The sequence below is a fragment of the Eleutherodactylus coqui genome, chromosome 8 (genome assembly GCF_035609145.1).
Source record: "Eleutherodactylus coqui strain aEleCoq1 chromosome 8, aEleCoq1.hap1, whole genome shotgun sequence".
NCBI classification, from domain to species: Eukaryota; Metazoa; Chordata; class Amphibia; order Anura; family Eleutherodactylidae; genus Eleutherodactylus; species Eleutherodactylus coqui.
Window position 1 is genome coordinate 114,461,397 of NC_089844.1, and position 26,455 is coordinate 114,487,851.

The window sequence follows — 26,455 nt, forward strand, 5'->3', positions numbered from 1 at the left end:
AAAGTCCATCAATAAACAAAATGTCCTTCATTTTTCCTTCTCGGGGGGGGGGGGGGGGGCAAAGGTAAGGCATAAAAAGTCCATTAGTCCCAAAACAAACAACAATTCCTTTAACCTTTACCACAGTAGGTGTGATCAGCAGGACTCGATAGGGCCCCTCGAGTCTGGGCTCTAGAGATTTCCGGACAAGCCTCTTTACGACCACCCAATTTCCAGGTAGTAGGGAATGAGATCCCTCTAGGTTGTCTGGGCCTGGAATGGGAGAAAAAGACTAGATTCTGGGTTACCATTAGTTGGTCACACAGGTGCTTTACACATCCGGCTACTATGTCATAGCCCTGCTGTAGGGCCTGTGGATGATACAGCCCCAATCTTGGCATAGAGCCAAACAACACTTCCTTTAACTTAAGCGTACCATTTAGTCTTTTAACTTTGTCTAAACTCTGCAGGTGTGAAGTGTGTACCTTTGTTTGAGTCAATCACTTCCGGTACCTCGTATCTGCGGATTACCTCATTCATCAGCTCCTGTACGATTACCTGCTTATTTACTTTGGTAACAGGGTAGGTCTCCGACCTGGAAAGACATCAACAACAACAAGCACATATTCATACTTCCCAACAAGTGGGAGCTGAGTGTAGTCAATTTGCAATCCCTGAAATGGGTAGAGTGGCCCAGGCAAGTGTTATGTGGCAAATTTACTTCTGCCCTGTTGCTTACGGCAAAGGTCATGCAAAATTGGACAAGTGATGATGCAGCAACTACAGGAAACCCAGGAGCCACTCGTCCTTGTTCAAGCATCTCCACCATGCTGAAGGAGGTGCTAGAAGGCCTGGAGTACCTGCATAAGAACGGCCAGATCCTCAGGGATGTTAAGGCTGGAAACATCCTCCTGGGTGAAGACGGTTCCGTGCAGATCGCAGATTTCGGCGTCAGTGCGTTTCTAGCCACAGGAGGCAACATTATCAGAAATAAAGTCAGAAAGACTCTTGTGGGCACGCCATGCCGGACGGCACCGGAGGTGACGGAGCAGACCAGAGGACACGACCTCAAGGCGGACTTCTGGACCCCTGGTAGGTGTGTCTTTCCGTGCATTCGCTGGGCCATCATGGGGCACAGGGACCGTGGTGGGCAAGTTCTGTTGACTGTTCGCCATTCACCGTCCCATTTCTGCTGCTTCCATATTTAGTCCATTTGTCTTTTTCTTCATTGCTGGCTTGTAACTGTAAAGTCTTTAGCATATCAAAGTCCAAAGTTTGTATCAAAGTCCAAGTTCATATCAAAGTAGTCAAAGTCCAAGGTTTATATCAAAGTCCAAAGTTATTGTTAAATTCTTCTTTCCTTCTTTTCTTCCACGGCTTAAGGGCCGCTGCCTTTGCTGTGTAATCTGTGATGGCGTTGCCTCTTGTTTCTCTGCTGTAGGAATTGGTGTGAGCTTTCCACTTTGTCACCGCTGCACCATTCTTAACAAGCTGTCTGGCCTTCCATGTTAGGCCGTAGTCATGAGCTATGCCAAATGCATACCGGGAGTCAGTGTAAATGTTTGCCGTCTTACCTTCTACCACTCCACACGCCTCAGTGAGGGCCTGTAACTCCGCTTCCTGTCCTGGGACATGCGGAGGCATTCTGCTTTTAGGACATCTTGTCGCGTGACCACTGCATATCCAGCGTGGAGTGGTCAATTACCCTGGTACCATCTACAAAAACAACTCAGAATATGCATTATTAACAAGGGCTTTCAGTTAACATTTATTATGGCCACCTGTTCTGGCAACATGATGGCTTCCATTAGTAAACTTACAGCTTTTCTATTCTTGATGGAGGAAACACAAAAGGCTTAGTGATACATTGAGGTAACTATTTGGGTCAGGAGTACATAAAAAAAAGTAAATCATCAACATATTACAAGAGGGTGGTGCCCTCGGGAATTGGCCAGGCGTCTAATATCAGCTTCATGCATCTGGTAAACTGGTTTTGGGCTATTCTGTGCCCCTTATGGCAGCACTGTCCAACAGTACTGCTTTCCTCTGAAAATAAATGCAAACAAATACTGACAGTCTGGCTGGCCCTTTAAACTCTTTCTCTTTAATGGGGAACAAAAGGGGTATTGGCTGGGAAGACACATTTCTTAAGGGCTTTAAGTTAGCAAAAAGAAGAGACAGTGTCTGCAATTGCATCTTCCTGGACATGTGCCAGGGGGTACTGACGGACCAAGGGGGCTAAGAGCTTGGTCCTCTGCGTACGTAAAAGTGAGGACGGGTAGAGGTGTCGCTTGGTCTGCTGCCATCCGACATAAGGTCGGGTGACTTTCAGACCCGGGGTGTATACGAGCCTCACCGGACAGGTGAAGTTTGATACAACCTCCCAGGGGTCCCATCACGTCAGTTCTCAATATGCTTTCAGGACCTTCCAGCATAAGGAAGCGAGTGAGGTATCGTGACCCTTTAAACATTACCTCAAGCGGTTCAGTTTCTGCCAGCTGAATTGGCACTTCTGAAACCCCTTGCACCAATTACAGCTAGACAATCAGGCTGGTATTCTATTTCAAATAGATCATAACCTTGTTGTAAAAAGGAAAAGAAAAAAAAAAATTTTAAAATTTAAAAATAGCTTTAAAAATAGCTGACCTGCAATACCTAGATCACCTATATCTTCTGTCCCCCCCCTTTTGAACTAGGGTACTTAATTGGAAGGGTAACCGAGTTCAAGGTAGTAAGAATGACAAGAGCACATTGTAGCTGGATTTGACGGGCCAGAAATAAGTGCTTAGGTTGCACTTGCGTGTATATGCTCCGGGTGTCATGGGGGGGTGAGGACCACTAGGGGGAGTTGGTTCAAGACCAACTCCGAAGATTTGTTAACCATTGCCTGTACTGCTGCCACCGCACAAACACATGAGGGAGCTCCTCGAGCCACTGGATACAGCTTCATGGAGTAGCATCCAGGTGGCCGTGGTTGTCCCCTCTGCTTTTGTGTCAATACTGTCGTCCCCTGGCCAGAAAATTCCGTACAGAAAAGAATAAAGGATAAAGTGTAAAAGGGTGAGAAATGAGCTTCAGGGGTGAGAGAGGAAAAAAGAATGATTGAAAACAAAGTGGACCCATGGGCGGCAGTATGAAAACAAGACCCAGAAAGGTGCGGAGTTTGGCAGCAGGTGTAAGTACAGGTATGGCCGTCCGTACGTTTCTTCTATAGAGCATTCTCAGAAACAGTATAATTGTGACTTGTTGGCAGGCTTCCAAATTATCAGCACACAGCGCCTACATCACACATTAACTCTCATCCGTTCATGCAGTCAAGTCTCATTCAAATATTAGTAAGAGTTCACACAGGACGTAACGTGTATGATGCAACTGTCCTCATCTTGCAAACAAATGCATTCAATCACTCCCACCCCACTGTCTGTAATACCAGAGAAGTATACCACACTAATGTTTCCCATAAAAGGAACACACATTTAGCAATTATGCACACGTCCGACCAGTTACAGAACTGACATTTACACAAAGAAGAGCAAAACTAATATTCACTGGATTCATTACGGGTTTTATTCTATTCAAGCAAGCAGGGTTACTTATAATCTTTTTAACCTAGGTGGAAATAAAGCTAATGCTTTTAATACATTAGCGTGCTGCCAGAGAGCACTTCATTTTCCTAAACCTAGTAATCTTTTTCTCTCTGGAGATAAGCCATCACCAAAGCCGTCTGACTATGGCTTTCTCCATCATATCCATTGAAAACACATGAACCTATCGTTCATGTGTACGGCGGTGTCAGGAAAAATAGCTGACTGCCGAACAATTGAGAACTATTGAAGGTGTATGGGCGCATTACCATTATGGAGGAATTATGTAAGAGGGTGCATTTTGACAGCAACACAAAGATAATGCTATAATACAATATGGTGTCACCTTGAACTTTTTTCCTCATAGTAGTCATACAGTAGGGCCAAATTAGAAATACTTTTACCTAGTAAAACTGTTATTTTCATATTTATCTACTTAAGACCAGGCCATTTCATTGGCCGTAGTTTAGTTACATCTATTATAATGTAAGCCATTGTGTAACCAATTTTCTGCCTTCCTCAAGTGTATTAGTTTTGTAATCATTTACACAAAGAAATGCCTTATAAATAATCTAAATAGATCTCCCATGTAACATAAGCCGGAGCATTGCACACAATATATTGGATTAATGAACTTCATTTGATATTTTCATGTTCGTATCATTTTGTTTCTTGCCTCGGTACAATGTTCTGTTTCTACAGTACATTTGATAAAGGAACAGCTGCATAATGAAGGCCTGTATTATATATTGGAGGGGGCTCGTAATATTTCTCTCATATGGTAGTAGCGCCTCTAAGTACAACCCCTGTTGAGATTTATTTGTAAGTGTGGTTGCCATAGTAAACTGGACTTTGGGAACCAGCTTGAAATGAACAGAAGTGAAATCTTTGCAGGTACTTGTATATTGCATTGTTCTTTTTCATAAAGGCCAAGATTAAAAATATCTTGAAATTGGAAATCAATAGCTGCACATATTCTACTTATCTATAACTGTTTCCTTTTTGAAGGGCATATTGGTGGTTGAGCTTGTAAAATATTATATTGCAAAATGCTAGATTTGCATGAAACGATGTGAGAAATCTGTATGTGAAATGTGGTAGAAGCAAGAAGCTAAAGCAGCTTACAATGTAAAATTGTATATAAGTATTACCTGTGAAGGACAAGTTATTCTCTAACTAGAACTTGTGATGTGGTCCAATTTTTATATTTGTTGTACTTATATCTAACTAGTTGATATACCCAGTTTCGCGTGAGTTAATTTGGTACAGGTGTTTACCTGTTGTTCGCATGGAAAATTTTATGAAGTCGTGGTTACTTCAGAGTAACAGAGGAATAAAATATGTATACATATAGAGGAGTGTTAGATTCTCCTCAGACTGCATGTACCAATGTCCCTCTGCAGAATGTGCCACCCCTCCCACTCTCCTCACTGTTTACCCTTAAAGGTAATACCCCTTTTTATTCAAATTTAACCCCAGACTAGAGTTTGCAGCCCCTTCTTAGCCTTAACCCCTTAACGACGGCCCCATCGGGAAACTACGTCCTCAGAAAGTGGGCCTTAATCCTAGAGGACGTAGTTTTATGCATCCTCTTTGGATTGATGCCCACTGGCCTGAGGACGTGACAGCTCCATGCTGTCGGTGCCCGCAGGTAGCCGACAGCATGGAGCTGTCATCCCAGGATGCGGGCAGTCCCCCCCGGCATTGCGATCGGCGCTATAAAATGAATAGCGCCGATCGCAAAAAAGTAAATAAAACAATGTAAAAAAGTAGTAATTCAGCTGCTATGCTGGATCGGATCCATCACGGCAGCTGAAAATACTCACACGGCTTGTCGGCGGTGTCCCCCGGAGATCTGGTCCTCCCGGACCCGCCGGCGGCCTTCTGCGCATGCGCGCCTGACGATGACGTCACGCGCACGCGCAGAAGCCCGGGTGTCCCCGGCAAATTTAAAATCTCCTGGCTCCCGGCTCCTGAAGGTAGCCGGGAACCAGGAGGTGTTACCGGGGACCACTGTGAGCGGTCCCCGGGCCCGCGATCACCGCTATCCATTGCGATAGCGGTGATCGCAAAAAAGTTTAAAAAGTAAAACAAAAGTAAAGTTTCACCTCCCCTCATGGATCGGATCCATGAGGGGAGGTGAAGATACTCACCCCCGGTCCTCTGCGATGTCCCGATGTCCCGGGACCCGAAATCCCCGTCTGCGCATGCGCGCCCGATGATTGACATCGGGCGCGTGCACAGAGGGGCTCGAGCCCCGGGAAATTCAAAATTGCTCTGCTCCTGGCTGCCATGTGTAGCCAAGAGCAGAGGGATGTCACTGGGGACATGATCACTGTCATCCAATGGATGACAGTGATCATGTAAAGTAAAAAAAAAAGTGCAAAAAGTAAAAAAAATAAAATAAAAAAAGGGGTAAAAGGTAAAAAAAAAAAAGTAAAAAAATTAAAAAAAAAGTTTTAGAAAGTTAAAAAAAGCTTGCGTTTCATCTCCCCCCACGGATCATATCCGTGAGGGAGGATGAAATGACGTACCTAAGGCCTGCGGATTTATCCGCGGACCTCACCCCAGTTTCTGCGCACGCGCCCGTCACCAATGTGGCAGGCGCATGCGCAAAAGCCGTGGTTTTTCAAAATCTCCCTGCTCCTGGCTACAAAACTTAGCCGAGAGCCTGGAGATTTCACAGAGGGCCGCGGTGAGCGGTTCCTGATCACGTGTTCGCCGTTATCCAAAGAATAATGGCGATCACGTAAAAGTTAAAAAAAGGTGAAGCTTCATCTCCCCTCACTGATGCGATCGGTGAGAGGAGATAAAATTTTTTACCGGAGGCCTCCGTATTTGCACCCCGACGCAATCTTCTTCCGTGAACTTTCCCGTATTCTGCGCATGCGACCGCGGGCAAAACACCGGACACATGCGCAAGAGTCGGGGAGCCCAGGAAAATTAATATCTCCTTGCTCTCGGCGACCAACGGTCACCGAGAGCCTGGAGCAGTGACGGGTGGCCTCGTTGAGCGGTCCCCGGTCACGTGAAAAAATGGTAGCGATCTACCTTTGGCCGGTCTCACATGACCAGATAGGAATTACGGATTCCGCATGCGTTTGATTAGCGGTAATACGCAGATCAATCGCATTGGATTACACAATTCCGCTCACATTAGCGGGTTGGAATTGCGTAATCCACTCGCAGAAAAGAGAACGCAGCAGGTTCTATTTTACCGCGGATATCCGCAACATAGAGCCTATTGTGCTCCATGGTCATGGATATACCCGCTGCCCATACGCAACTACCTTGTATACGGGCTGCGGGTACCCGCGTCATCGCTAAGCGACGGTGCGGGAAATACAAACAACAACAAAAAAAGTGTACTGCGCATGACCGCCCGTGTAAGTACGCAGTTATGCGCAGTACATTACGCGGCCGTACGCAGGGTCACAGCCGGGCTCACAGCCGGGATCCACCTACGGCTGCGTAAGCCCGGCGTTATTCAGACCGCTACCTGTAATACGCAATTTACAAGAAGCCCCGGGAACTCTCGCCTTCCTGCAGTTCCAGGAGCAGCTTGTTGAGCGCCTTCTGTGTGAGACCGCCGCACCTCGTCAAGCTTACGGAGACTCACGGAACGCCACTTTTTACACCCCATACCCGCCACTGAGGTCAAAAAATGACTCCCAAAAAGCATGAGAGGAGGGGGGATACCCGGTTTTATTGCTCCATGTGCCCATCCCAACCAGCCTCCATAATTACCCGTCTTTGGAAATACTACACAGTTCACATTATTACTTTTATCTAAGATTTGGGGAACACCGAAAAGGGCGTGGAGGGGGGGGGGGGATTTTAGGGAGTCAATTTTTATTCCGTACAAATGAGCAATGGGGCCTGGAATGTATTCAGTTGTGCCCTGCAATCCAACTGGTGTTCCCTCCATTACAGGCCTTGCCATGTGTCCTGTAAGTAGATTAGGGCCACAATGGGTATGTTTTTGAACTCGGTACAAACAGGGGTATCCATTTTGGGGTGAACGTCTTCATTCCTATGTACACTGTACAAAAAAAAAAAGTTTTTAAATTGACAAAATTGCCAAAAAAATGAAAATTGTAATTTTTTGCTTCTGCTTTGCTGAAATTTATTCAAATACTGTGTGGTCAAAATACGCAGTACACCCCTAGATGAATTCGTTAAGGGGTCTAGTTTTTAAAATGGGGATATTTGTGGGGGTCTTTATAGTTTTGGACGCTCAATGACTCTATAAGTGGGCAATGGGGCCTGGAATTTATTCCGTTGTACCCTAAAATCCAACGGGTGCTCCTTCCATTATAGGCCTAGCCATGCGTCCTTTAAGTAGATTAGGGCCACAAGGGGTATGGTTCTGAACACGGGACAAACAGGGGTATCCATTTTGGGGTGAAAGTCTTCATTCCTATGTGTGCTGTACAAAAAAAACAGTTTTTAAATTGATACAACTGCCAAAAAAATGAAAATTGTATTTTTTTTCCCACTGCTTTGCTTAGATTTATTCAAAAATTGTAGGGTAAAAATACACAGTACACCCCTAGATAAATTCGTTAGGGGGTCTAGTTTTCAAAATGGGATCATTTGTGGGGGTTCTCTGTCGTTTTGGCCGCTCAAGGGCTCTACAAGTGGGCAATGGGGCCTAAATCACCTTCATGCTAAATTTCTGTTCTGAAAGCCACCGACTACTCCTTTCATTTTGCGCCCCGTTGTGCATCCAGACAAAAGATTAGGGCCACAATGGGTATGTCTCTGAACACGGGACAAACAGGGGTATCCACTTTGGGGTGCAAGTCTTCATTCATGTGTGTGCTGTACCAAAAAAGCAGTTTTTAAAACGACAGAATTGCCAAAAAAACGAAAATCACAATTTTTTCCTTTTGCTTTGCTTCAATTCATTCAAAAACTGTGGGCTCAAAATGGGCAGTACACCCCTAGATAAATTCATTAAGGGGTCTAGTTTTCAAAATGAGGTCACTTGTGGGGGTTCTCTTTGATTTTGGCCGCTCAAGAGCTCTACAAAAGTGCTATGGGCCTAAAACTCCTTCAAGGAAAATCTATGTTCTTAAAGCCACCGACTACTCCTTTCGTTTTGGGCCCCATTGTGCATCCAGACATAAGATTAGGGCCACAATGGGTATGTCTCTGAACACGGGAGAAACAGGGGTATCCATTTTGGGATGAAAGGCTTCATTCATGCGTGTGCTGTACAAAAAAAGCTGTTTTTAAAATGACAGAATTGACAAAAAAATGAAAATCACAATTTTTTCCTTTTGCTTGGCTTGAATTCATTCAAAAACTGTGGGGTCAAAATGGTCAGTACACCCCTAGATAAGTTCGTTAAGGGGTCTAGTTTTCAAAATGGGGTCACTTGTGGGGGTTCTCTTTGGTTTTGGCCACTCAAGAGCTCTACAAAAGTGCTATGGGGCCTAAAACGCCTTCAAGCAAAATTTATGTTCTGAAAGACACCGACTACTCCTTTCATTTTGGCTCCCGTTATGCATCCAGACATAAGATTAGGGCCACAATGGGTATGTTTCTGAACACGGGAGAAATGGGGGTATCCATTTTGGTGTGTAAATCCTCATTTTCATGGGCTCTATAGGAAAAAATATGTCTTTAAAATGACATATTTGCAAAAATATGAAATTTTATTTTTTGTCCCCTAAATTGAACTAATTCCTGAAAAGAACTGGTGGGGTCAAAATACTCATGACCCCCCTCAGTGAATACACTAAGGGGTGTAGTTTTTAAAATGGGGTCATTTGTGGGTGTATCTATTATTCTGACACTTATGAGCCTCTGCAAACTTGGCTTGGTGCAGGAAAACAAAGTGCTCCTCAAAATGCTGAAAAGTAATGTTAAATTTGTACGTCCTCTAAATGGTAAAAAAAAACACAAAAGTTTTTCAAGTGTGCATTCAGAATAAAGTAAACAGATGGAAATACATATCTTATCAAAAATTTGTACAGTATGTTTGGACATATTTGAGATATTACGGTTGAAAATGTGAAAAAATGACAATTTTTTCCAAATTTTTCCAATATTGGTACTTTTAATAAATATACACAAATTATATCGGTCTCTTTTTACAATCTAAATGAAGTACAACATGTGGCGAAAAAACAATGTCAGAATCACTGGGATATGTAAAGCCTTTATGGAGTTATGCCACGTTGAACGACGCATGTCAGATTTCCAAAATTTGGCTCCGTCACTAAGGCGCAAACAGGCTTCGTCACTAAGGGGTTAAAGGCATACTCAATCCCTGCAGTCCATGGTCCCTTCCTTATGAACTTTACAGCCTTTTAGTATATCGAGAGAGAGGTCAGGTAGATTCACCTCAGTATATACACGTAGAGGAGCGTTATATTTTCCTCAGTATCTACACATAGAGGTGAGGTAAATTCTCCTTAGTATATACACATAGAGGTGAGGTAGATTCTTCTCAGTATATACACAGAAGGGTAAGGTGGATTCTTCTCAGTATATACACAGAAAGGTGAGGTAGATTCTCCTCAGTATATACACAGAGAGGGGAGGTAGATTCTCCTTAGTATATACACATAGAGGTAAGGTAGATTCTCCTCAGTATATACACATAGAGGTGAGGTAGATTCTCCTCAGTATATACACATAGAGGGGATGTAGATTCTCTTCAGTATATGAACATAGAGAAGCGTTATATTTTCCTCAGTATATACACATAGAGGTGAGGTAGATTCTCCTCAGTATATACACACAGAGGTCAGTTATAGTCTCCTCAATATATAAACATAGAGGTGAGGTAGATTCTCTTCAGTATATACACAGAGGAACATTAGAGTCTCCTCAGTATATACACATAGAGGGGAGGTAGATTCTCCTCAGTATACAAATCATTTCCCTGGGCTTTACGGTTTCTGAGAAAATAACTAGCTTATGTAGCGTGGATTTTTGCACAGTTTTTCACGCATAGAATTGAATATTGATGTTGCGACCCCTTTACTTTCCCTACTTAGGACCTAAAAAATGGTAGTGCCAAATTTCAGGTTTGTATGACACCGGGAAGTTAGAGAATTAGTGGCAAGTCATTGAGTGAGTTGAGTGAGTCAGTCAGTCAGTCAGTGAGGGCTTTGGCCTACATATAGAATAAAAATGGTCTTTTTTTACCAGAAACAGAGCCACTCTTGTCCAAGAGCTGTGATACTGCGCTCAGTCCTATCTTTCTATCTATCTCCTATCTATCTATCTATCTATCTATCTATCTATCTATATCCTATCTATCTGTCTATCTAACTCATATCTCATATACATCTATCTATCTATCTATCTATCTCCTATCCATCTACCTCATATCTATCTATCTAGCTCCTTAATAACGTACGTGGTCTTTAAATACTGCATGCAGGTTTTTTATGTGTTTTTCTTAATTGTGGTTTTAAAGTACAACAAAAACATGAACACACCCTAAGGCCACTCTCACACATGTATTCAGAAAACACAGCGTGAAATAGCGGCATTTTTCCTGGAATTTTGAGCAGTGTTTTTTAACACAGGTTACAGCGTTTGACAGCACTTTTTAATGCACCCCATCATTGCGATAGGTGATGAGATGTGTTAAAAACCACGAAAAGTAGAACAGACAGCTCTCGAAAATCACGTCATTAGCAACACCGAGTTCAAGCACAGGTTTGAGTAACCCCATTAAAATCAATGGAAGTGTTGTGCTGCTGTTAGTACGGTGTTTAGGATGCCACGCTAATAGCAGTAAAAAGCTGTGTGTGTGTGTGTGTGTGTGTGTGTGAGAGTGGCCTAAGGGGCTACAAACAAATTTTCATGTAGTGCAGGAAATGCGTTGTGTTTAAAAAGATTACACCAATGGGGCTAGATTATGTATGCAACACGATCTAGGTATAGATACAGGGGAGTGTGAGGTGGAGGCCCGGGGGGGAGGGGGGCCGAGGTGAACTTTTGCACCCGGGCCCCTGAGCCTTGAGGTACACCCCTGACAGAAGGTACTTCTGTCCCACTTGAAAAAGGTGCAATAGCCTGCAGAGGGGCCTGCAGACGGTGAGGCAGAGCAGTGGGTGCATAGACCCTGCCTGTAAGGGGAGCTGAGTGGAAAGTGCAGTCGGCACTGCACAGAGGGACTTGGTATGTCTACAGCATAGAGCTTAAAAGGAGAAAGTGGCCATACTACTACAGTACCCCAATCCAGTAAGGCATCTGGACTGCAACTAGGAGCAAAAGAAACAAGGTGGTGAAGTTGTGCTACTGACCTAAGTCAGCTTGGATCAGGGGAAGTGTTGCTGACCTCAATTTGTATACTGAGTGTAAACACTGTTAGCGAATAACAGGCATGTTACATAGAAAGGTGCTACACCTACAGATGTGGACCAATTAGTGAAATTCCATGGCACGCTCTTATGAACTGAGCCAGATAACAGGGGTACAAGCCTATGTAATCGAGGCACTTCAAAGGAGTTTGAACATTGAATTAACCCTTTAAGAACTGCAAATTGTGTTTTGTTTTTCAAAAGGACTGATTTTGCTAAAGCATTATTGACGCGGTTATTCTGCTGTTATTCTGTATTGTACCCAAAGTATTAATAGACTTAAGCTTTGGTTAGCTGTAGCTACTGTTAGGTAAAACAACAGAAAACTTAATTGCTTGCTTTTTATTATATCGTAACTTTCTTCCATTACTTCGTTTTTATGTAAATATTGCATATTTTTGTTACTCCTGCTGCTGCATCGTATCCTAAATATGCATCAGAACACCATGACCGGTAACAGTTATAGTAGAAGGCAGTGACCTTGGTGGTCACTGAGAGCTGTAACTCCATATTTCCATATTGACTTATTTTTTTCATTTGGGGGTAAGTGGGAAGGAGAAAACATGGAGGAAAGCAGGAAAAGTAGAGCAGCAGCACTACTACCAACACATCCCTTACCTCTTTTTTCATCTTTCCTTTTTATTTACTTTTTTACCCAGTTCTTTTTTATTTACTTAATGTGTCTTTTCATCTAACTCTGCAGTTTGCAAAAAAAAACACTGCTAGCTGTGCAAGGCCTGCAAATAATTCATAGTATCCAGACTCGTGACTGAATAACATCTGAGGTCACTGACACGCACTATGTGTGTTTGCCGTTTCCCTGTTTGGGTTTCTTTTTGTTTTATATTAATAAAAAAACATTGACAACTAAATAAACTGTAATCCCAGGGTTGCACGCTTTGTGAGAACAGAAGGCCATACAATATAGCTTGTACATTTGTGAACAGTCCTTGTTTGGTGCAGCGAAATTGAATTCCCAAACCCCACTGCTAGCTGCGTGCGGCCTGCAAATAATTTGTAGTGGCTGAACGTCTGAGGCTACAAACGGTGAACTGCAATATTCCCCATGCAAAAGTGTAGTTTGTCTGTCTGCTTTGCCGCTAAATATGGTGACAGCAGCAGAAATATACCTTCTACCAATGTACAGATTGCATTTCATATAGGCATATAAACGTAATCTAGCTTCTTTCCCTGGTCCCTCCAATAGAGCCCTGTTTACATTCCCTGCTGGTATACAATCTTTCACACTCAGCAGCAATATATCCTCTGTAGAACATCTGTCCCTAACAGTAGATCACATTTTATAGGCAAAGAAACATGATGCAGCTTCTCTGTTCTGTGCTCAGCTATAAAATGGCCACTAGTTACACTGTGCCTATGTTATATATGGTTAGGTCATGTTATGCAGGTGTTCAATTAAATTACTGCCCATTTGCTGGATGGAAGACACATGTGGTGACATCAGCAAGACACCCTAAATGCTGATGTTGCGGATAGCGAAACTGGACCCACTATGCTAACCAACCAGCCTGGGTTTTGGACCAAACTTGGTGTGGCTGGCAGCTGACCTCAGTTGCAAGGCAAACTCAAATAGGGAATCTTGCCCTTAGTAATCAGGAAGATGGGAAGACTCCTGCCTAAAAGCAGGGTAGGCGTCCTGATAAGAATGCCTCATGCTAGAACCTTAGGGCTAACTATCCCTGACAGGACACAGGGACGATGTACTAAATACAGGGCACACAGGAGAGGACTGACTTACCACAGAGATGGAAATGATGCACAGACTGGAAGGAAATGGATAAACGCACACATGAAAAGTACAAGGCAAAGAATAGACAGATACAGGGTCAAATAGGCCTAACAGTCCTGAGACAGGCAACCTAGATGTGCTGAGTGTCTGAAAGAAACACACAACAATACTGAGGCAAAGAGGAAGTGCATCAACCCAGCTTAAATAGGAGAGTAATGCTAATTAACCCTGCAGCTGGGCTGAGAGCAAGGAAAGTGGTTAACTCCCTCAGTGCTGGTAGAGAAGGGGGAGGGGGAGGGAGGTGTGAGGGGGAGGATGGGACTCGGCTCTGTTACACTCAGCTCTGCCAGACACTGCTACACACTCAGCTCTGCTACACACAGCTACACACACTCAGCACTAAGTGCATGTAGGTGTACATACTCAGCTTTGCTACACGCAGGTGCAAACACTCAGTTCTGCAACACGCAGCTATATGCACTCAGCAATGCTACACGCAGCTATACACATTCAGCACTGCTACACGCAGCTATACACACTCAGACTGCTACACGCAGGTACACACACTCAGCTCTGCTACATGCAACTACACACACTGTTCTCTTTCTCTGTAGTAGATCCAATCTGTAGAGTATAACAGAGATACAACATATTACCGAAGGTACCCGAATGTACTGGGGACTCCACAGTAACATACTATACTAAGTGGTGTAATATACCGACATATAATATACACTAATTGACTGTTGCCATGTCCCTGAAACGTGGAAGACCAAGCCATGGACAGCGAACAGTTCAAGCCAAATCCTCAGCTCGACAGTTCTTAAAACATTTACAACCATTTTGCCAAGCTTTTTACGTTCGCGTAGCAAACATCTGGTCGATCTAGTGATATAAATGTCCATAACAGTAATTCAGTGTAAAAATATCCACAGTATACAGAGTAGAAAAATTAAACTGAGCAATTAATATTGAAAAAATACAGGAACTTCTATGGACAAAAAAAAATGCACTGTACAAGCAATTAAAATTAGGGAGTCTCTGTTACATTTGGGATTGCAAGCAACCACAGGGAAGGAATCACTTATATATCGTTTCCCTTCAAGGACACCTGATACAGGGACCATAATTTAAGCTGCCAGTAGGGAATTTATGAGGGAGTAACGATAACTAGAACAACACTTGCAAGAAGCTATAGTAATACAAGAATGACCAGAAAAATTAAGAAATCAATTTAGCCTCTTAGTGGTTATGTGTCATACTTTTAATCTCAAGCAACAGCGGATGATTCATGGCAATGATACATTACATTCCCTCCATCAGCACTACCCTGCACAACCTTGGGATTTCAATGATCAGAAACACAATGAAAATCTAATATTACTACAAAATAAACGTAGGATTCTAAATAAAGGACCTTGGCTTATGTGCCTTATACCGGCTGATTCACTCAGCCTGCTGAAAATGTCTTATGGAGAAGTACCTTGTAACAAAGACTTAACACACCACTGTTTGTTACTATCTGTGGACAACTGATTGTTTTTTACTTTATATCAGCATTAGAGATGAGCGAACGTGCTCATTTAGGACAATTACTCGATCAAGCATCGTTTTTTTTGAGTAACTGCCTACTCGGGTGAAAAGATTTGTGGGGTGCAGGGGGGGCGGGGTTTAGCGAGGTGTAGCAGGCGGGAACAGAGGGGAGCTCTCTCTCTCTTTCCCCCCGACTCCTCTCGAATCTTTTCGCCCAATTAGGCAGTTACTCGAAAAAAGTGATGCTCGATCGAGTAATTGCTCTAAACGAGCACGTTCGCTCATCTCTAATCAGCATGCAGTCCATGATGAGGTTCTATACAACCTCCCACCCGTCACGACGCAGACATGCTTGACAGTGTTCAAATAGTTTAGAAGGTCATAGATGTCAAAAGCCAACTTGACTCTTCTGATGCAGAGATGTGCCATGGATATCTGACAGGTAGGGATTACATCTTTGGGACCCCTATATACTGAACGATCACTGCATTAGGAGCATCTACTCAATAATGGGTTGATCAACCTATTTGGGCGATCATGGCTTTCAGACATCGTGGAATAGATTCCACAGGGTGGTGAACATTTTCCATTCTCAACTTGAACCATTACATAAACTCTATCGGTTGGTGCACATTTTATCGATAAGTGGGTGCAGATTTCACAGCTCTTTCCAGCATATCCCAAATATGCTCAGTGAGATAACATTTCGATGAGTTTGGGATCAAGGCACTGTGGACAATTCAAAGCTGTGTTCCTCCAACCACTCCCTAGTGATCCAAGCGTGATGGCACAGAGTATTGTCCTGTTGAAAGATGGCACTGTGGTTGGGAAAGACTTCCTGAAAAGTGTTGCTCATCTTGATTGAATCAAGTATGTCTGAACCAATTTTTGGTGAAAATCTAGAGAAAATTGAATTTCCCATAATACCCGCTACAGAGGTCAGAATGCAGCCAATTAGCAGCTAGGAAGCCTTGCTAATGTCACTAAATGTGTCTTCCATCTTGCATATGGGCAGTAGGCTCACTGGACGCCTGCATCACATGACCTAGCCATGTTTAAAATAGGCACAATTTAACCAGCGGTCATTTTAGAGCTGAGCACAGAACAGAGACGCTCCATCACATGTATATGCCTACACAACATGTAGTCTGTTATTAGGGCCAGATATTCTACAGAGAATATATTGCTGCTGGCGTGAAAGTATTTATACCAGGGTTATATTGGAGGGATCAGAGAAAGAAGCTGCATCACATTTATATGCCTATGTATTAAAGTGGTCTATTAGGGACAGATATTCTACAGAGGCTATATAACTGCTAGGTGTGAAAGCTTCTACACCAGCAGGGAATTCAAATTGAGTTCTATTGGAAGGAGCAAAGAAAGAAGCTGCACCATGTTTATATGCCTATATAAAACATTGTCTGTACATTTGGTGAGGCTATATTTCTGCTACCCTCAACAAATAAAGCAGCAAAGCAGACAGCCACGCTATCCTTTGGCATGGGGAATATTGTAGTTCTCTGTTTGTAGCCTTAGACATTGTTCAAAGTCACCAGTCCAGCCATTACAGACCTTATGTAGCTAGCAGTGGGGTTTGGGGAATTCAATTTTGTGCCAAACAGGGATGGCTCGCAAAGATTCAAGCTATACTCAGTTGCCTTATGTTCTCATATATTGTGCCTCCCAGGGATTAGGATTATTTAGTTGTCAGTGCTTTTTTTGTTAATATAAAACAAAAAGCAAACCAAACAGGGAAACAGCAAATACATACAGTGTGTGTCAGTGGTCCGAGACATCATTGAAAGGTGCCAGTCTGGCCACTACTAAATTACAGGCCTTATGAGGCTAACAGTGGTTTTCTGCAAACGACTAAGAAAGCAAGGGATCGGTGGCATGTTAATAGTAGTAGTGGATGAGGTGGTAGAGGACAGGCCAAGTTGGCACTTCAAGCAGCTCCCACTGATGCAACAGTACAAAATTCTTCAGGAAGCAAGGCAAGCCCACTATGATTCCTTAGAAGTGATTCTACCCGTATGTTACATCCGCAGCTCAGAGAACAGGTTGTAGAGTGGCTGACACAGTATGTCTCAATGCCACCCCCTCCTCTTCCTCCCAGTCACAGGCGCACAGCAATCAGTCTGCACCAGTCGGCCATGAGTACCCCTCATCTACTTCACTCTGTGCTAAATCTCCAAAGCAGTCTACAAGGATCTGTCTGAGGAGCTGTTTGATCATTGAATGTCATGGATATCAACCAGGCAGTCCAAGAAGAAGACCAAGACACTGAATGCACTGATGCCCAATCAGTGGTCATCTGTAAGATCTGTGGTAAGCATTTAAAACAAAGCAAAAATGTAAACAACCTCAATGTGTAAAATCAGTCATATGAACTCCCACTAGCCACTGCCTTGGAGATCCCATCTGGGCCAGAGGCCAGACAGTCCTTTTCCTCCTACTCCCTCTTCCTTTGCTGTAGCTGCCTCTTCCTCCATTTCCCCTCCCTGCTCATGCAGTAGCCTCTGAGCACAGAGGGGCAGTTTTGTGTAGCATGCCTATTTCAGGGCTCCTGTTCATGGGCGATCTTGCATTGCATTACTGGCTGCAAGTGGAGAATCATAGCGATTCTTCGCTCACAGGACTCAAATCGCAGCATGCTGCAATTTGCCGTGATTCTCCGCGGTGAACCTATCTGTCAGATAGGCTCACCGCAGAGAACTGACAATTCTCTCCCCTGCTCCCAGGCGGCGAAATATCGCTAATGATATTCTGCCTCGCCCTTGGACAGGGGGCCTTAGGCTTCTCCTTCACAATTGACAATCGGGCCGCAGGCTTAAGAGCCAGGAGTGAGAAAAAGAGCAGTAGTTGAGCCTCCACCACCGCTTTCACTGAAATTGACATCTACCCCACATTCTAGAGTTTCCCAGATTAACAACCAGCCATCCATTCCCCAGCTATGGGAACGCAAAAAGGAAATGCCACTACAACCATCCATGAGAACAGAACCTGAATTCAAGCATTGCACAACTGATTTCAATGGAAATGCTGCCCTTCAGGCTAGTGGACATAGACGCCTTCCACAATGTGATGCTCCATGCTAACCCACAGTACCAGATGCCTAGCCGCCAAGTGTTTGCCAAAAAATCCATCCCTGCTCTGCACCGCTATGTGAGTGATAACGTATTCCTGGCATTGAAGTACGCAAATATGGCAAGGGGTGTAACATATCCTTAATAGCACACTGGGTCAATGTCTTGTAGGCTGAAAGTGGTGGTCCATGTTTCATGGTACTCCCAAAAGTTGTGGGACATTCATCCTTGTCTATCCCCTTCTCACGTCCCTCCTCATACCATCTTTCAACACTCTCCACTTTGGAACAGATATCCGTATGTGAGAACATCCAGGCACCATACAGAGGTGCATGTGGTAAATGCCAAAATGCTGTCCAAAAAGTCATATGTCTGGGGAAGCACAGCCACATGGCCGAAAAGCTGTTGATGACTTTGTAGGCCAGGCTGACATGTGGCTGAATCCATACATTCTGAAGCTGGGCAAGTTCATGTGTCATAATGTGGCCAACCTGCTGGTAGCCCTTTGCCTTGGCAATCTCACACACGTACTTTGTCTGGTCTATGTGATGAAGCTGGTAGTGCAGTGCCGCCTAAACAATTACCCAAGTTTACATCCAGTGCTGCAAAAGGCCAGGAAACTGTGCTCATACTTTTGGCAGTCACAACCAGCCACCTCTCATCTGGCGGAGGTGTAGTGACAGTTCAAACTACTACTCAACTGTCTCATCTGTGACTTTGCCTACATGGTGAAATCATGTTACATATGTTGCAGAGGCTAAGCCAGCAGTAGAGAGCAATCACAGGATACCAGATGGTGTATGCTGTTAGCAGGCGCTATATGGAGGTTGGTCATTTGACACTGTAGAGTGGCTGCAGATCAAAAATGTGTGTGCTGTTTTAGCCTGCTTTGAGGAAGCAACCAAAATGGTCAGTCATTATGACACACTAATTAGTATGACCATCCCTGTTGTCTGCCTGTTGGAACAGATGTAATAGGGCCTCAGGGACAAAAATATGTTGTTACAGGAAGAGGAAGAGAAGGAAGGAATACCAATCTCCCAGCTGTCTGGCCAAACCGCCGTTACTCAACACCCCATGGTGGATGGCTTTGGGCAAGAAAAGTAGGTGTCTCCTCCAACACGTTTCTCCATGCATAGGAGAAGCATAGAGAAGGAAGAGCAGGAAGAGGAGGAGGTGGATAATGGAAGGCCAAAAGCAAGGGAAGGTACTGCGCAACCTTTCTTGTATCCATCACTAACCCCACCTATTCTACATGGATGGCAGGACCAGCCGAAGGGCAGTCTTAGGCCTGACATCAAGGAATGTGGGCTATCAACCTTAGGCACCTTGAGGCATATGAGTGCTTTTATGCTGCAGCGTTTGCAGGTGTTCAAAACATCTGATTATTACTGGGTGGCCACCCTACTTGATCCCCACTACAAGATCAATATGACAAATCTCATTCTAGCAGTGGAGAGGTATTTAAAAAAAAACAGCAGTATCAGAACAGACTGTTAAGAATCTTGAGCAGAGCATTTCCCAAAGCACATGGATCCCAGAGGAGTCTTAATCTTCTTGAAAGAGTGAAGAGGTGAACTACTGTGTTTCCCCGAAAATAAGACATGTATAGCTGCCTGGACACTATTTAAATTGACTTTTAAAAATTAACTGTTAGCAGGGCTTAATTTTGGAGTAGGGCTTATATTTCAAGCATCCTCAAAAAGCCTGAAAATCATTTTGCATCCTCAAAAATTCTGGAAAATCATGCTATGTCTTATTTTCAGGGTATGTCTTATTTTCAGGGAAACAGGGTAGCATCACAGTGGCTCAAAAGCCATCACCCCTGTGCCCTACTGCACTGAGGTCCCTGGTTCAAACCCCAGCAGAGACGCCATGTGCACACACAGTCTCCTTGTATCTGTGTGGGCAAGAAAAGGAGGTACAACATTGATTCACAAATATAGTACAATTTTTTTCTAATGTACCGTAGATCATTTTAGTTCATCAGAAAAGGCTCATATACAGTATATCAAAAGGAATTTGCTGTCAGTTGTGGAAAATAGAAATATGTGAAGTATGAACAAAATTAAATGCAATATGATAATAGTGACCTACCTTGCAGAAATTCAACTTGGGTGTTATTCATATGTCTGGCAATGGGTGAATCTACATTAGTGTGAATAGTAGTCTGGTGCTTACTTATTATTTTCTTAAATTCTTGAATCGTTTTGCCCACAAGGGGTGGGGGTGGGTGCTTAGCTTCCCCCCCCCCCCCCCCCCCTGTCCTGCCCACTCCCATTGCAAACAGCCAGAGGGAAGGAGAGAAGAGGTGAGCCAGCGAGGGAAGAGGAAGCAATGGCATTGCGGCCTCAGCGTATATGCGCCAGGCCCGTGCTGTCTAAACAGACACACAAACGTTAGATTTGTGCGCCCGTTCACGCGTTTTTATGGCCCGGCTACACTTGTGGAGAAGAGCCCTAAAGGAGGAGTAGGTGAGCTAGGGAGACTAATTATTGAGGTTAAAATAAAATTGCTATGGACTAAAATGCCCTTAAGATGCTGACCTCATCTAAGTGTAAGACTCGAGCGATTTCAAATAACTTCAGCTGGATGAGGATTGAATGTCAGCATTGGCCAGAATTTGTTTAATATCTTGTAAATTTGGTTTGTGTACCTCAAATATGTTCCAATGCATCTGATGATTTTGTATGTCTTTTGAAGCTTTTGGAAACAAAGTATTTTGTTCCGTTTTTGGTCCTTATTATATTTACCTCTGGCATATGGTATCATACTAATAATAAATTACACTCCATCGAAGGGCTTGTGTACTTTCAACGTTACATACAAAATTGGTAGCATAAACTCTTAAATCAGCAGTCCTCTTAGGCCTCCTTCACACAAGCATGTGCATTTTTAAGCTCGGCCAATCACGGCTAAAAATTGCATGAATGAAGAATAGCTACGATCAAGTCCTGCACTTTAGTCTTGTTTTCTTGACCATTCACACAGGTGGCTGCAGTGTATTAGTGAAAATATACGCTGCAGCGCGGAAATCCCTCGGTCAGCAGAAATCCTCGAAATGACTTCTAATGGATAAATAGAGGCAGCTGTAATCTTTTCCGAGCCCTGGGCGCTGCTAAACTCCCTCTGCCTCACTTTTTTTTCAGCTCCCATAGAAGCCTATGGGAGCCTCCAGTGTATCTCGGCAAAAGAAAGGGCAAGACCTATCTTTTTCAGCAGCGTATAAAATCAGTGGCAGTTTTTGTGTGCCGATGACCTATTATTCCCAGCGCGATGTTTTTATGCGCCTAAAAATCTCTCATCTGAATGAATACATTGGAAACCACTGCTTCAGATGGTCGCGATTTCTCAACACGGCTACATTAGCCACATATGTATATACGGTCGTGTGAATATGGTCTTAAGGCGTGATTTTCATGACTCAACTACTTTCGCCAACATATACATCCAGTTCTTCATTAGTTCTTGCTGGTAGCAGCTAGGCACATGATGTTCCTCATATTTTGCAGCGTCTTTCGCTATTTCGCATTAGTGCATCATAACCGCTACATCTCTATAGGCATAGCCCTGATCTTAAATGTTTCTTCAGAGCAGCGTTCTTATCGACTGAACGCATCACACTTTTTAAACATACTAAAATCCAGAGGCCATCTGGCATCATACATTACCATCATACCAGAGGTTTCACTCCCGCATTAAACATTATTCTACATTTTACCTGCTGCTCTGTCATGTGTGTCACTGCACCATCACATCTCAGTGCGTCATAGACACATCCGTTACATCCCACATCATATCCGTAAGACGTTCCTACTGTGTGGTCAATAACTCTCTATACATAACTCCTACAAACACTTTTCATTACACTTAAATAACATCACATATGTTAGTGACGCTTGCAAGGCCATGCTTGCACTGGCATAACTATAGGTGCAGCATCCGAGGAGCAGGCCCACAGCCAAGGAGACTGCGGGGTAGAGAAAGGTCTTGTCTTTGGGCTCTACCATCTCCTACTACTAAGGGTAGCTCAGGACCTGACCACGTTACTGCTGGGGGAGATCACAGAGGTAGTAACCGGGGCTTACCTTATGTCCAGTTGTCACTTGTGACACCATTGTTCCTTCTCCAGGGCCAGATCTTGTAAATGAATAAAATAGTCCAACACCCGAAGAGTATATTTTGGAACAAAACCGGGAATGGTCAGTCTTGTTCATTTACTTAAACATTTGCAGAAAGTCACTAACAACTGCAGAACAGTTGCTGAACAGTTGTAGAAATCACAGTTTACAAGTATGACATCTCGATAGAGCTCACGGGGTATTTGTACAATCCACAGTCCGTGTTATCTGTAGGTTCCATTACTCCCGGTACTCACTTTCATTCTCTCCACCGGCAACCACTCACATGTTACATGTTACATTTCCAGACATGACCCAGACATTAACTCTTTCATGCTTGCAGACATCCAATACACATATCTTGATGCAGTCTACAAACAAGACACCGACAAGACATTGACACGAGACAGACATTCTGAAGGGGCCTCACTAACTCTGGTTCACTACATAGGGAATGCAGGGGATGCGGTTGCACCCGGGCCCAGGAGCCTTAGAGGGCCCATAAGGCCTCTCTTCTCCATATAGGGAGCCCAGTACTATGAATAAAGCATTATAGTTGGGGGCCCTGTTACAGGTTTTGCATTGGGGCCCAGGAGCTTCAAGTTACGACTCTGGGTTAAGGGGTTAAGAGAAGTTGGGAGACACCAAGATAAACTTTTGCACTCAGGCCTATAAGCCTGCAGAATCCATAAGGAGACCCCAGACATCCGACATATGTGGGGAGCTGGGAGGGTTAAGTGATGGCTTGTCACGGCGCCACTTACCAGATTTCTTTCCCTGAGGGATAACATGCAGCCAAGGCCAGAGTATATATAACTGCAGGCCACCAAAGATACCCCTAGGATAGGGAATGCCAATACACAGGAGAATGGGGGTAGTAAGTGTCACGGGTGATGCCACTGTTCCTACGCACCGGAATGATCCTCGGCAGAGAATAAACGTAGACAGAGACAGTCTTTGAGTACCACTGGTCCCTAGGAATGGTTAGGGCTTGGCATCAACTTTTACTTTGGTAAACTTGGAAAACAATTATTACAAGGCAGTTCAATCAGAGATTTTTATAGTGCAAGCAAATGACTTTCAAACGTATTAAAGACTATTTCCTTGCAGTACCTTCACCCCAACTCAGAGACACGTGGGTATGACAGTTAAGGGTGTACCTCTACGTGGTGATCCTGGCTTTGGGCGCCCGTGTAGGAAAATAAGGCAGTAAAAGTATTGCTTAGTACCTCTACCCTGGCCTGTTCTGGAAGAGTTATTTATAGAGATGAGCGAACGTACTCGTCCGAGCTTGATACTCGTTCGAGTATTAGCGTGTTCGAGATGCTCGTTACTCGTGACGAGTACCACGCGATGTTCGAGTTACTTTCACTTTAATCTCTAAGACGTTAGCGCGCTTTTCTGGCCAATAGAAAGACAGGGAAGGCATTACAACTTCCCCCTGCGACGTTCAAGCCCTATACCACCCCCCTGCAGTGAGTGGCTGGCGAGATCAGGTGTCACCCGAGTTTATAAATCGGCCCCTCCCGCGGTTTGCCACAGATGCATTCTGACATTGTTCAGGGAAAGTGTTGTCTTGCTGGAGTTGCTATAGGGAGAGTGTTAGGAGTTATTTTAGGCTTCAAGAACCCCAACGGTCCTTCTTAGGGCCACATCTAACCGTGTGCAGTAGTGTGGAGGCTGCTTTTTGCAGTGTTGCACTTTTTTTTTTTTTTTTGTATATCGGCCGTGCAGAGCATTGCGTCCTGCAGTAAATTTACATAGTGCAGGGCCAGTAGTGGTGAGGCAGGGACAGAAGACATATTTAGTGTATATAGGCAGTGGGCCTTTCCAAAAACATTTGGGAAAAAGAATCTATTTGGGCTGCCTGTGACCATCCTCAGTGTACTGGGTCTCTGCTGGGGGTAGTTGTCCTAATTCATACGCAGCCAGCTAAGTGTTACAGCAGGCTTGCGCAAAATTATTTCCTGGCTCTGTGTTGCCTGTTGCATCACCGCTGTATTCCTGTCCACAGTGAAACAGTCTGCAGTAATTTTACATAGTCCAGGGCCAGTAGTGGTGAGGCAGGGACAGAAGACATATTTAGTGTATATAGGCAGTGGGCCTTTCTAAAAACATTTGGGAAAAAAATCTATTTGGGCTGCCTGTGACCGTCCTCAGTGTACTGGGTCTCTGCTGGGGGTAGTTGTGCTAATTCATACGCAGCCAGCTAAGTGTTACAGCAGGCTTGCGCAAAATTATTTCCTGGCTCTGCTGTGCATTCCGTAAGCGAAGTCAGCCTCCAACCACAGGCCAATAAGCGGCACATTTAATTACAGCGTTCTGTTTCTGCACTACTGGTAATACAGCATGCTGAGGGGTAGGGGTAAGCCTAGAGGACGTGGACGCGGGCGAGGACGCGGAGGCCCAAGTCAGGGTGTGGGCACAGACCGAGCCAGTGCGGTGGCCAGGGGTAAAGGCAGGGCCAGACCGAATAATCCACCAACTGTTTCCCAAAGCGCCCCCTCGCGCCATGCCACCCTGCAGAGGCCAAGGTGCTCTAAGGTGTGGCAGTTTTTCACAGAGACGCCTGACGACCGACGAACAGTGGTGTGCAACCTTTGTCGCGCCAAGATCAGCTGGGGAGCCACCACCACCAGCATGTGCAGGCATATGATGGCCAAGCACCCCACAAGGTGGGACGAAGGCCGTTCACCGCCTCCGGTTTGCACCACTGCCTCTCCCCCTGTGCCCCAACCTGCCACTGAGATCCAACCCCCCTCTGAGGACACAGGCACGAGTGCCTACCGGCCTGCACCCACACCCTCACCTCCGCTGTCCTCGGCCCCATCCAGCAATGTCTCTCAGCGCAGCGTCCAGACGTCGCTAGCGCAACTGTTTGAGCGCAAGCGCAAGTACGCCGCCACGCACCCGCACGCTCAAGCGTTAAACGTGCACAAAGCCAAATTGATCAGCCGGGAGATGCTGCCGTATAGGCTTGTGGAAACGGAGGCTTTCAAAAGCATGATGGCGGCGGCGGCCCCGCGCTACTCGGTTCTCAGTCGCCACTACTTTTCCCGATGTGCCGTCCCAGCCCTGCACGACCACGTCTCCCGCAACATTGTACGCGCCCTCACCAACGCGGTTACTGCCAAGGTCCACTTAACAACGGACACGTGGACAAGCACAGGCGGGCAGGGCCACTATATCTCCCTGACGGCACATTGGGTGAATTTAGTGGAGGCTGGGACAGAGTCAGAGCCTGGGACTGCTCACGTCCTACCCACCCCCAGAATTGCGGGCCCCAGCTCGGTGCTGGTATCTGCGGCGGTGTATGCTTCCTCCACTAAACCACCCTCCTCCTCCTCCAACGCAACCTCTGTCTCGCAATCAAGATGTGTCAGCAGCAGCAGCACGTCGCCAGCAGTCGGTGTCGCGCGGCGTGGCAGCACAGCGGTGGGCAAGCGTCAGCAGGCCATGCTGAAACTACTCAGCTTAGGAGAGAAGAGGCACACGGCCCACGAACTGCTGCAGGGTCTGACAGAGCAGACCGACCGCTGGCTTGCGCCGCTGAGCCTCCAACCGGGCATGGTCGTGTGTGACAACGGCCGTAACCTGGTGGCGGCTCTGCAGCTCGGCAGCCTCACGCACGTGCCATGCCTGGCCCATGTCTTTAATTTGGTGGTTCAGCGCTTTGTGAAAAGCTACCCACACTTGTCATACCTGCTCGGAAAGGTGCGCCGGGTCAGCGCACATTTCTGCAACTCCAAGACGGACGCTGCCACCCTGCGGACCCTGCAACATCGGTTTAATCTGCCAGTGCACCGACTGCTGTGCGACGTGCCCACACGATGGAACTCTACGCTCCACATGTTGGCCAGACTCTATGAGCAGCGTAGAGCTATAGTGGAATACCAACTCCAACATGGGCGGCGTAGTGGGAGTCAGCCTCCTCAATTCTTTACAGAAGAGTGGGCCTGGTTGGCAGCCATCTGCCAGGTCCTTGGAAACTTTGAGGAGTCTACCCAGATGGTGAGCGGGGATGCTGCAATCATTAGCGTCACCATTCCTCTGCTATGCCTCTTGAGAAGTT